General features: G+C 28.1%; 1 long non-coding RNA gene across 1 annotated transcript in view; it reads right to left on the minus strand.

Moving 5' to 3' along the window:
* LOC122500540 overlaps positions 1–11,926 on the minus strand; it is a 64,664-nt gene extending 52,738 nt beyond the window's left edge. The window contains exons 1-2 of the long non-coding RNA XR_006301490.1: positions 11,514–11,926; positions 8,324–8,418 (exon numbers count right to left, since the gene is read on the minus strand). This is a non-coding gene — a long non-coding RNA (uncharacterized LOC122500540). The remainder of the gene's footprint in view (positions 1–8,323; positions 8,419–11,513) is intronic.
* Positions 11,927–12,978: the final 1,052 nt, after the last annotated feature.

The following is a 12,978-nucleotide window of genomic DNA, read 5'->3' on the forward strand; positions in this document are numbered from 1 at the left end:
AAATATCAAAATCAGTCAGGAAAAAGTCTGGAAATCAGGGAAAAAAAATTCTTTTTTTATTGAAAACCCTGAAATAGTATCTTTGTCAGGGTTTTTTCATGGAAAAAATTTCTAATATTTTTAGCAGAGACAGTCTTGTTTTTAGCACTTAAAAATCATAAATAATAATAATAATAATAATCAAATCAATTAAAACTTCTAAAATAAGGAATTATCGCCGTATATTGAAATCTAATATTCGAAAAGACATTTTAAAAAAAAGGATATAAAATATAATAATAATAATAATAATAAAATTAAAAGCGGAATTTTCAAACGGTAATTTAATTTTAATTTATATGATTTGAGGGGGAGAATTATTAGAGAGGATTTGAGAGGACGTAATGTTTATGATAGAAGGAAGACAGTAGTGACTGAGAGAATCTCTATTCGCGGTGGATAAGAAACGTATATTGCTGAAGGCTTTGGCTGGCAGGCATTGCTCGGTTGGGAAAGGCTAGGCATGGCAGGGCACTGCAGGATATGCCCTGCCCGCGGGAGCAACGACCCTCCTGACCTTTGTCCGATCCATGCTCTGGCCTGGCCTGACCGAACCAACCCGGTGAAGTGCCTTACTCGCCTCCCTGGACCAGACGAACTTCTATATATGTATATAAAAGATAGTTGCAGATTCAGAGAGTGAGAGGGAGTCGTGGCTCTTGCACTATACGTCTCGAGCTATCAGGACCTGCGCCCCTTAATATCTCACACATACCTTTTGTCAAGAATCACGTCGACCTCTCCCCATCTGCAAAAATCTTACTCTCGTATTATCTTATCGGGGAGAAAATAATCCTGTTCCAACATTTATTAGATGGTGCACACTTCGCTTATCTCATTATCATTTAACTTTTTTTTAATCTAAATTGCCGAAAATACAATTGAGTACCTATAGCAGAAAATCACTAATTAGTTAACATTTTTACTAATTTAAATTAGCAATAATATTTTAATTTTCAAAATGTTGAGGCAATGTTGTCACATTCGCCCTAAAATGCTATTTGGGGCGCTTAAGATGATATATGAAAAATTAGTCACAATTCTGATTAATTTAATGAAAAAATTAGTCAACGGAGAGGGGATTCTTTGCAGGGCATAAATTTTATAACTAATTTCACACGAATGTTAATTTTTAAATAATAAGAATTGTTTAAAATAATTACTTAAATAAGAATAGAAATTTCTCAGTATTAGTATGTATGCGGTTATTATATCTTATCGAAAGTATAAAAGAGCTTTAACACTACTGAAGGATATATATAAGTAATGAAGTAAAATGCGCAATTTACTATCAATTGGAATGTACAATCAATGGAATAGAAAATTTAGAAAAATTTTTTATCAAACAAACTATTGAAAATACATTTTGTATCTCGTGAAATAATCTATTATAATAGTACCAGATTTAATCAAGGAGATTGTTACTTTTGTGCCGTAGGTAAAAGTACATTCATCATTGAATCTATAATAGATCCAAGGTGATTGATTATTCTTACAATCAAATCTAATACCCGCTTTTTCAATAAACATGAATCAGTGCAAGAATTTCAGATCGAAATTATTAACATACTGTTGTATTTATGATTTTCTCATTTTTGATTTAAGTAAGAAAAAAACTAATTCTGTATTATACTATGTAAACACACATTTCTTAAAACTATTACAGAACTGCACAAAAAAAAAAATTAATTTGGTTTTTTCCTGACTTTTTTCCTATATAACTGGATAATATTTTTAAAGAAACTATAACTTTTTAGTGATAGTTTTGCCCACCTTTAGCCAGGCATTTTCCCATCAGCTGAAAGGTGAGAAATGAGAAGAAGAAAAAAAAATCAAAACTATATACGAAGGAGAAAATCAGTATACATAAAAATTGTGTATGGGACGAACGTCTAGTGGAGGGCCTGAAGAGTCTGGGCCACCTCTCCAGGCGAAGTTTAATGACGCTATAAAAATCTGGAGGTCGTTAGATAAAGCTAACCCGGCCCGAGGATTCACAAAATTTTTTTTTTCCTTTTTTTTTTTTTAGAGCACTGACCGAGTTCTTAAGGTCTTTTATTTTCCTTCCCCCGGGGTGTGTAACTATTTTTAGAAGGGAGTCCAAAACTCGTTAAAATTAATTTTCAACCCCCTTCTCCACACTGTTTAAAATAGTGAGTTTATTTCTCGAAAGAGCTTCGAAGATGAAAAGAAAAATAAAATACAATGCAATATCTTATATAAGATTCCGATAATCGATTAGGTTGCAAGTTTTTATTATTCGCTATTAAAAAAAAATTTTTTTTAACGCTTTTTTAACCAAAACAATTTTGGGGTACCCCAATTGTTCTTTTTCGTATGAACTAGATATGTTGTATTGTCTATAGGGTTAAAATTATATAGAAAAGTTAAGAAATATATAGAAATACATTATTATAAATATTATTTAGAAGGGAAATAATTTTCCCTAAGTATATAAGAAATTAATTTCTTCAAATAACAGAACTCTATCAACATTAATTCCATTACAAATATAATTATACGACAGGGAAGTGTTCCTTCTTTCTGAAAACGATTCAATAAATAATATTATCATTTATCGGAGTCATGATACGCTATTAATATTATTACACGCGGTGATTAATAACATATCCTATAAGATGCTCTCTCTGAACTTTCATTCTTATATTTATTTCTCTCGTCTTCCAGAAGTTTTGTAGGTATTCCACTAATTGCATCATTAATAAACCTTTTGTAATAACTTAATAAGATAATTTACGGCAACAATTTTTAATTTCATGTTATCAATCATTAAAAAATTGTTTGTTTTTTCTTTGCGGAGAAAGTTTAAAATTTTTGAAAAAATTGAAAGTTTTTGTGCGTTTACTTTGAGTTGATTTAATGAAAAATTAATTTTTATTGCGTCACCGTATTCTTTAATCATCGCGATATAATCATAATTCTTAAAAATTGTCTCCATATGGCTAATTTTGGCACCACCAGCTGCTTTAAGTTCTCTGGTACTTTTCAAGCATTATTTTGAAGTGCGTGAGTTGGTGCTCCTCGAGTATGAGAACATAAATTCTGCTGCGTGATAGCGCAGAAGCTTCAAAGTGCGAGCTTCTATAACAAAGAGCCCTAATTTTTGTAAATTCAATTATTTTCATAAATAATAAATACATTTAAGTTAACAGTGAATAAATTAAGTTATGAATTCAAATAATAAAATAATCCTTCTTCATCTATAAAGAAGAAAGGTATAAGGAATTCCAATAAGTTTGATGACAAGAAGAATATTGAGTTCAACAAAATAGTATTTTGAATAAATAGAAAACTATATTATAAAGATGGTTATAAATTAGTATAAGCACAGTTATGCGTGTTATTGATCTTTTCTCTCATCTATCTTCGTCTGTATTACTAGCATTCGCATTATACACTCATGATTCTCTATTATAGTCTCTCATCGCCGATTGGTTCTTCCACGGTGGAATCTCCAACACGTTATAATGTATAAAGGTACTTTCCGATACCGTTAACCAAGCTGCACCAAGGAATGATCTCACGTATAAAGGTGTATATTCATCGTAAAATGCCTCTCCAGTCGCACTATGAAATCGAACCCAATGGAAACTTATATAACAACATTTGCAGCTTTTTGGTAAAATAACGATTACATCTTAATCGCTGCGAGATAAATTAATGTGGAGATATTTATCTCTTTTATCGTGATAAGACACCTTTTAGATAAATCCATCGTCTCTTAAGTGTTACAGGTTACTTTACTTTAACCCTTACAGTTATAGAGTTTAAACAGTTATTGGAGATTGATTAAACAATTTGGATCTTCAATTTTCAAAATTAAATTTTTATCTAAACGGACCAAACATTTAAAAGTTAACATGTCCAATCTCTGTATTTTTGTTATTTTCCTTGAGTAATATATATAACAGAGTTGCTACAAAAATTTAATGTCGAATTTCCCTCACTTTTCCCTAATTTTCACACTTTTTCCTGAATGATTTTGATTTTTTCCCTGATGACCCAAAAGAATATTCTGATTCATTCTCTTTATTAGATATTCAAAAAAAATGTTCTATTACATTTATTTACAAATTTCTTTAAAAGTAAAATTATTCAAAAACAAATAACTTCTTTTTTAAATAAATATTTAATTATTATTTATCGATAGGAATTAGGATTCTCAAATACAAACCTTCTGAAATTCAATAACTTATGATAAATTTAAGATGAAAAAAAAAATCATTATTTCATATCATAAGAATATTGTAACTATATAAATTCAAATTTTCAAAGATTTTAATTTTGAAGTTAAACCCGGCCTTTTCAAAATTTAGTTATTTCTAAAAATTCACGCTATAATGCTTTTAATATTCAAATTATAATTTAAAATTCTAAGTAAAATTCATTATTTAATCAATTTTTGTTAGAAAATTTTTGGAGAATTCAATTATTTAAATACTAAAATATATAATTTATTAAATAATTGAATATTTCTAAAAAATAAATTTTTATTAAGAATTTTATCAAAATTTTTAAAAATAATTGTATTCTTTCGGCGAATTTAAAAAAAATTTAAGAATAAATGCAATTTTCTATCATTTTATTTTAAAATTGTATAAAAAATAATTGAAATTCTGCGATAAGCTTTTGTTATTTATAATTGAATTCTTGAAGCGAATTTTATTAAAATTTTTTTTAAAGAATTGAATTCCAGTGAAGAATTTTATTTATGAAAATAATTGAATTCCATAGAAAAATATTTTAATTTATGAAAATAATTAATTTCTTGTGAAGAATTATATTCAAATTTTTTTAAATAATAATAATTGAATTTCTCAAAATGTTTTAAAACTTTTTCAAAAAAAAATTAAATTTTATTAGAAAATTGAAAATATAATTGAAATCAGAGAAAGAATTTCATTAAATTTTTTTTTTACATAATTGAATTCCTGTGAACATTTTTATTTTAGAAAAGAATTGAATTCTTGTGAAGAACATTATTTAAATTTCTTAAATAATTCAATTCTTGGGAAGAGTTTTATTAAAATTTTTTAAATAATTGAATTGCTTCGAAGAATTTTATTTTTTAAGAAAATAATTGAATTGTTTCAAAAATTTTTAAAAACAATTTTAACAATAATTGTATTTCAAGAAAGAATGTTATATTTAACACAAATAAATAATTGTATTCTATGATCAGTTTTATTATGTAATTTTTGAAATTTGTAAAGCATATTATCAAAAATTCTTTCTGCGAATTTAAAAAAAAATTTTAAGAATAAATCCAACATTCTATAATTTTATTCAAAATTGTATAAAAAAAAATTGAAATTCTGCGATAAGATTTGTTATTTATAATTGAATTCTTGAAGCGAATTTTATTAAAATTTTTTTTAAAGAATTGAATTCCAGTGAAGAATTTTATTTTTGAAATTAATTGAATTACGGAGAAAATATTTATCTTTGAAAAGAATTTAATTCTTGAGAAGAATTTTATTATAATTTCTAAAATAATTGAATTCCTTCGAAGAATTTTATTTTTTAAGAAAACAATTGAATTGTTTCAAAGATTTTTAAAAACAATTTTGCCAATAATTGTATTTCAAGGAATAATGTTATATTTTACGAAAATAATTGTATTCTATCATCAATTCTATTTTAATTTTTGAAATTTATAAAGCATTTTATCAAAAATTTTTTAAATAATTGAATTCTCGAGTAAAATTTTATTATTTATAAAAATAATTCATTTCTTGCGAAGAATTTTATTCAATTGTTTTTAAATAATTGAATTCGCATAAAAAATGTATTATTTGTGAAAATAATTTAATTTTTAAGAAGAATTGTATTGAAAATTTTATTAACTAAATCTTGTAAAGAATTTTGTCAAAATTTGTTAAAATAATAGATTTTTTAAAAGAATTTTATTTAAATTTTTCAAAATAATTGAATTTCTCAGAACTATTTTTTTTCAATTCTCTGAATATATTTGAATTTTTTCGAGAAATTTCTTTAAAAAAATTAGAAATAATTGAATTGGTTTGAAGAAATTTATAAAAAAATTGGGAAATAATTGAATTCCTGTGAAATTTTTATCAAAATTTTCTTTAAATAATTGAATTCTTTTGGAAAATGTTATTAAAATAGTAGATATTAAAAATAATTGATATAATTTCTAAGTAATAATAATAAGTAATAATAATAATAATAATAATAATAATAATAAGTAATAATTTTATGACAGTCCTTGAAGAATTAAGTTATTTAAAAATAAATTATTGTCAGAAATAGAAAAATTTTGAAGGTTTTGTATTAGAATTCTTGACAATTTCATAGTTTATGAGGCAAACAAAAGAGACTCTAAACTTCAGAATTTTCTTATAAATTCTAAAAATTAAATTTTTTCCGGTATACTTTTAATAAAAATCCCTGACTTTTCCCTGATTTCCCTATCAATTCAAATTTCCTTGATTTTTCCCTAAATTCCCGGACATCCCTGAGCTGTGGAAACCCCTGTTGATTAGACCATTTGGATCTTGAATTTCGAAAATTAATTTTAAATTTTATTAGGACCGTACGGACCAAAAATTAAAAAAATAAACTGATTTCTCTGTACTTTCGTTATTTCCTTGAGAAATATAAGTTTTGATGACAATATGCTGAAATTTGGTGCATTAGAAGCAAAAAAAAAGAAGAAATAAGATAATCCAGGGGAGGAAAAAGATTCGCCATGGGTTCTCTTGGAACCCGAAGACACGAGTCTTGGTAACAAAGCGAGCGATCTTATCTGGCGCACGGATCAAAACCAGAACATGGCCCCGGCATAGCGGGCATATCCGACATACCCAAGGGTACAAGTATAACTATATATCGTGAGGCCCTTATAGAATACGTATACCAATACGTAGGAGCATAATTCCATTGTGCAACTTGAATCCCAAAGGAAGGGAGTATATACACGCCCATGCTTTTTGCCCTCTCTTGTGCCCTTATTTTTTTCTTTTTCTCTCTCTCTCCTTATTCTCTCTGTTCGATTAGGTACATGCGTTACGTATGTCCCTTTACTGACATTGCACTCATTTATTATCTTGGACCAGCTGTTGAAAAAAGCAGGCTCGTGCCACGGACCCTATCTCTCTCTTTCACACACAGGTATTTTTTTTTTAAGAAAAGAAAATCTAGGGATTGTGTATTCACAATATATTCAATAGAATGATTTCTAAATGACGATAAGGAGCACGAACATCAATGAATCTTAAATACGAAACATTAGATTCGGTAATGTTTCGTATTTGAGATTCGAATACGAAACTAATAAGTTTTGTACTTAACTCTCTTTTAAAATTTTTAATCATAAATGAATTTCTGCGAAGAATTTCATTACTTTTTGAAAATAAGTGAATTTTCCAATGAATTTTATTAAAATTCCTGAACCTATTTTACAATCATAATTTTATTGTCCAGGGTCCAATTCTATCAAATAACGATTATTACCCCAGAATAGGGGTTAAAACAACACTTTCTATTTTTATTAAAAATAGAATGACATTTGCATTAGAAAAAATATTAATTACAAAAGAAAATTGTTTGATGTGAGTGTATGTGTGGTTTTGCAGACTCGTTCATTCGATTGGGGGATACGGAGGGCAGAAGATTGGGTGCGGACAGCAAATTAGCAGAAAGCACTGGGTCACATCTGGAAGAGAAGAACCCCAATCTATGTCCTGTGATTTACCACCCAGCATCCAAATGACGCATGGTCTTCATTACTAAATTACACCTCGGTTACAAAAGGTAAAGTTTTGTCTCTTTCACTTTCTTTGTTATTCAACAGCAAGGAAACGACAAAAAAGAAAACCCTTTCAAAAATTATCCCCTTTTAATGAAAATCGACAATTTTTAATATTTGACTCTAAATTCAAGTCAAAAAATGTGAATAATACTATAATTACGATTATAAATTATTTAAAAAAAACCAGGATATAATAAAAGTACTGGGCAAAAAAAATATAAATATAGTTTCGTAGAAGACATCGTCAAATAGGATCCCTTATTGTCAAGTTACACATTTATGGTCGTAAAACCAAATTGAAAGAATGCCGCGAGTATGAATGCGAGCGTTAATATTACTCATTACAATTTGTGTGCGTGAGTCGTCTATAACAGGAAGAATGTTTAAGGGACAAGACAATGAGTGTAAATAACTTTAATTGTGTAATTTACATTTTCCATAATCACCGAACGTAGACCACAAAGCATTAATTTATTAAAATTGACTTACCATCACTAAAAGGGGCCGATTCCTACGTCTGCATTCCATTTTCTCCTCCTTCCTTCACTCCTCTATACCAACTCGTTCTCACAAGGACGAAATTTCTGTGGTAAAACATACATTTTATGTTACATTGGAAAATTACAATTTTTCCTATAACTAACTTATAGTGTAACACGTCAAAGAAAAAAAGAAGTTTTGTTATTTCTTCAGTTAAAAAAATAAGAACTTTTGTTATTTCTTCAGTCAAAGATATAAGAACTTTTGTTATTTCTTCAGTCAAAGATATAAGAACTTTTGATATTTCTTCAGTCAAAGAAATCAGAACTTTTGTTCTTTCTTATTCAGTGAAAGAAGAAAGTACTTTTTTTCTTTCTTCAATCAAAGAAGAAAGAACTTTTGTTCTATCTTCAGTCAAAGAAGGAAGAAATTTTGTTCTTTCTTCAATCAAAGAAATAAGAAATTTTGTTCTTTCTTCAATCAAAGATGAAGAAATTTTGTACTTTCTTCAGTAAAAAAAAGAAGTTTTGTTCTTTCTTCAGTCAAAAAAAGAAGTTTTGTTCTTTCTTCAGTCAAAGTAGAAAGAAGTTTTATTATTTCTTCAATCAGAAATAAAAACTTTTGTTCTTTCTTCAGTCAAATAAGTAAGAAATTTTGTTCCTTCTTCAGTCAAAGAAGAAAGAAGTTTTGTTCTTTCTTCTATCAAAGAAATAAGAAATTTTGTTCTTTCTTCAGTCAAAGAATAAAGAAGTTTTATTATTTCTTCAATCAGAAATAAAAACTTTTGTTCTTTCTTCAGTCAAAGTAGAAAGAAGTTTTATTATTTCTTCAATCAGAAATAAAAACTTTTGTTCTTTCTTCAGTCAAATAAGTAAGAAATTTTGTTCCTTCTTCAGTCAAAGAAGAAAGAAGTTTTGTTCTTTCTTCTATCAAAGAAATAAGAAATTTTGTTCTTTCTTCAGTCAAAGAATAAAGAAGTTTTGTTCTTTCTTCAGTCAAAAAAGAAAGAAATTTTGTTATTTCTTCAGTAAAAAAAAGAAGTTTTGTTCTTTCTTCAGTCAAAAAAAGAAGTTTTGTTCTTTCTTCAGTCAAAGTAGAAAGAAGTTTTATTATTTCTTCAATCAGAAATAAAAACTTTTGTTATTTCTTCAGTTAAAAAAATAAGAACTTTTGTTATTTCTTCAGTCAAAGATATAAGAACTTTTGTTATTTCTTCAGTCAAAGATATAAGAACTTTTGATATTTCTTCAGTCAAAGAAATCAGAACTTTTGTTCTTTCTTCAGTGAAAGAAGAAAGTACTTTTTTCTTTCTTCAATCAAAGAAGAAAGAACTTTTGTTCTATCTTCAGTCAAAGAAGGAAGAAATTTTGTTCTTTCTTCAATCAAAGAAATAAGAAATTTTGTTCTTTCTTCAATCAAAGATGAAGAAATTTTGTACTTTCTTCAGTAAAAAAAAGAAGTTTTGTTCTTTCTTCAGTCAAAAAAAGAAGTTTTGTTCTTTCTTCAGTCAAAGTAGAAAGAACTTTTATTATTTCTTCAATCAGAAATAAAAACTTTTGTTCTTTCTTCAGTCAAATAAGTAAGAAATTTTGTTCCTTCTTCAGTCAAAGAAGAAAGAAGTTTTGTTCTTTCTTCTATCAAAGAAATAAGAAATTTTGTTCTTTCTTCAGTCAAAGATGAAGAAATTTTGTTATTTCTTTAGTAAAAAAAAGAAGTTTTGTTCTTTCTTCAGTCAAAGTAGAAAGAAGTTTTATTATTTCTTCAATCAGAAATAAAAACTTTTGTTCTTTCTTCAGTCAAAGAATTAAGAAATTTTGTTCCTTCTTCAATCAAAGAAGAAAGAAGTTTTGTTCTTTCTTCAATCAAAGAAATAAGAAATTTTGTTCTTTCCTTAGTCAAAAAAGAAGTAATTTTGTTCTTTCTTCAGTAAAAAAAAGAAGTTTTGTTTTTTATTCAATCAAAGTAGAAAGAAGTTTTATTATTTCTTCAAACAGAAATAAGAACTTTTGTTATTTCTTCAATCAAAGAAATAAGAACTTTGGTTCTTTCTTCAGTCAAAGAAGGAAGAAATTTCGTTCTTTCTTCAGTCAAAGATAAAGAAATTTAGTTATTTCTTCAGTAAAAAAAAAGAAGTTTTGTTTTTTCTTCAGTCAAAGAATGAAGAACTTTTATTATTTCTTCAGTCAAAGAAATAAGAACTTTTCTTCTTTCTTCAATCACACTAACTCTCTTAGTTAGTAGTAGTCAAGGTTGGACCATGTCTAATAATCGAATTGTCTTATCGGAAAAGTAAAATAACAATAAATTATGCATAAAATTCATGGTTAGGGTCCAACCTAGACTGTATAAAAGTTCCAATACTTATTGTACATATTCTCACAATACTTATTGTACATATTATATAATTATACTTAATCAATAAATTAATCTGTCTAAAGTTTCATGAAAATATTTGACGTCTCCTTTATTAAAGCAAATAATGTTAATATATCCAGCAGAGGGGAATAACTCTACTCTTAAATTGCACCATTTTAAAATTCAATGATGAATTTAATTGTTCTATTTTAAGAATAATATGATCTGATGCCTTCTTGGTGGATGTTCCTTCATGGCGCCTGAGGAGACAAATTAAAGAAAGATGAAACATCAGGAATAACAATGATATAAGACTCGGGTAACAGTTTATTGCATGCTGGGCGCAATTACAAGTCCGTGTCAAGTGTGTCTATATGCATGAGTCAGATGCCACACGAAGTCAGCTGCCGCTAATTATTTCAAATGATACGAGATGTGCGAGAGCTCTCTTTAAGGAAACTTCAAAGACAGTAAAGTAATGCGTGCTTTATTTAATGTCCACTATATGGTCAACCTCCTCATATATCGAACTCTATACATATACAAATTACACTCTTTTCAACTAATATCAATAATTTTCAGATCTAAACGAAAATTGTTATTTTTCGAATAACTTTGAATGACTCAGAGTTGACAAAAAAGTAATTTTGTTTTTTTCCCTGACTTTTTCATGATTTCCAAACTTTTTCCTAAAACTGATTTTGACTTTTTTCTTGTCTATATTTGCATAAGTATTTTTCATATATGTGTAATTTTTTTTTCACATGTGCACATTACTGAAAAGAGTGAAGAAAATGCGATACCTATGACGCGCTTGTAAAATAATTTGACGCTAGACACTTACGAGTCCACCTGACGAGTTTTATTAGCCCCATCGCTCTTTTATCTATACACCACATATATGAACTTCTTGATTCCACGTTTCACTGCTCTAACGGTATGCACACAGAGAATTTCAATGGCATATAAAAATATTTCACAATTTTTTTTTTGAAAAATAACCAAGGCATTTCAATTCCAATGTTCGCGAAGAGATTTTAAATATACATTAGTGTCTCTCGGAATATTAAATCTGGGCCCCGGAAGAGTTTCATGTGTGATAATTGAAAAATGATCATTTTATTTTCAGCGCACTAATGCCAACAAACACCCTTACGCGCATGTATTTTCTTTCCACGCCTCGCAAAGAGCGTATGCGCGCTTATCTGCAACGATTATAAGGGAATTTAATTTTCTCCTGATATACCTAAACGCTAATCGTTTGTAAACGATCGGTGAGAATAAAAAAAAAAAAATAACCGAGTGCTTTACTGTTCAGTTGGTGTGCTGGTGTTGGTCGGCACGATAGTTCGTGTTAAACCGCTAATCGCTGATGCGTGCGGTGCGAGATTCGGAAAACGTTTAATAACTCGTATCACTTATAGAAATAAGTGTGTATATGTGCTAGTCGTGGGAATAGAATTATACACATTTTCCATTTGGGATTATGAAAAAAAAATTTAATAGCTGGAGAAATTATAACACCTTTTAATATTTAAAGTTATGATCAATTTTTCCGAGCACATCGCTTTTACGTATATTTAAGTTTATATGTGCAAGAGTTTTGTTTATATGTGCAAGTGTAAATGCGTATATGTAAGTGTATATGTGCATGAGTTTTGTCTACATGTGCAAGTGCAAATGCGTATATCAAAGTGTATATGTGCATGAATTTTGTTTACATGTGCAAGTGTAAATGCGTATAATTAAGTGTAAATGTGCAAAAGTTTTGTTTATATGTGCAAGTGTACATGCGCGCATATGTAAGTGTATATGTGCATGAGTTTTGTTTACATGTGCAAGGGTAAATGCCTATATATATGTGTACATGTGCATAAGTTTTCTTTACATGTGCAAGCGTAAATGCGTATAATTAAGTGCGCATTTGCATCATTTTAGTTTACAAGTGCAGTTTGCACATGTACATGCGCATGTACCTTATGTACATGTTCAACTGTATAAAATTGATTTACATGCAGATAATTTAATTTAAAAAAATAATTCTATTTAAAGATCATCTATAGGAGTTGTGTTGAAAGAAAAAAAATTAAACTTGTGTAATACTTGCAATTATACAATGAATAGGAGACATATTCGAATGATATATGAGAGTAAGGGAAATCGAATGGGTGTTAGATGCTTGATGAGGAGAATCTCACACAGTAGCTGCGGTGTTTGGGTCGGGGGTGCCTTGGTATTAGCATATTAATTTTGCGGAGACTGCGAGGCGCAGATAAAGCATCTTAGGTAGCGAACTTTAGTGATGAATC

Source organism: Leptopilina heterotoma, unplaced genomic scaffold (assembly GCF_015476425.1).
Source record: "Leptopilina heterotoma isolate Lh14 unplaced genomic scaffold, ASM1547642v1 Lhet_188, whole genome shotgun sequence".
Classification (NCBI taxonomy): domain Eukaryota; kingdom Metazoa; phylum Arthropoda; class Insecta; order Hymenoptera; family Figitidae; genus Leptopilina; species Leptopilina heterotoma.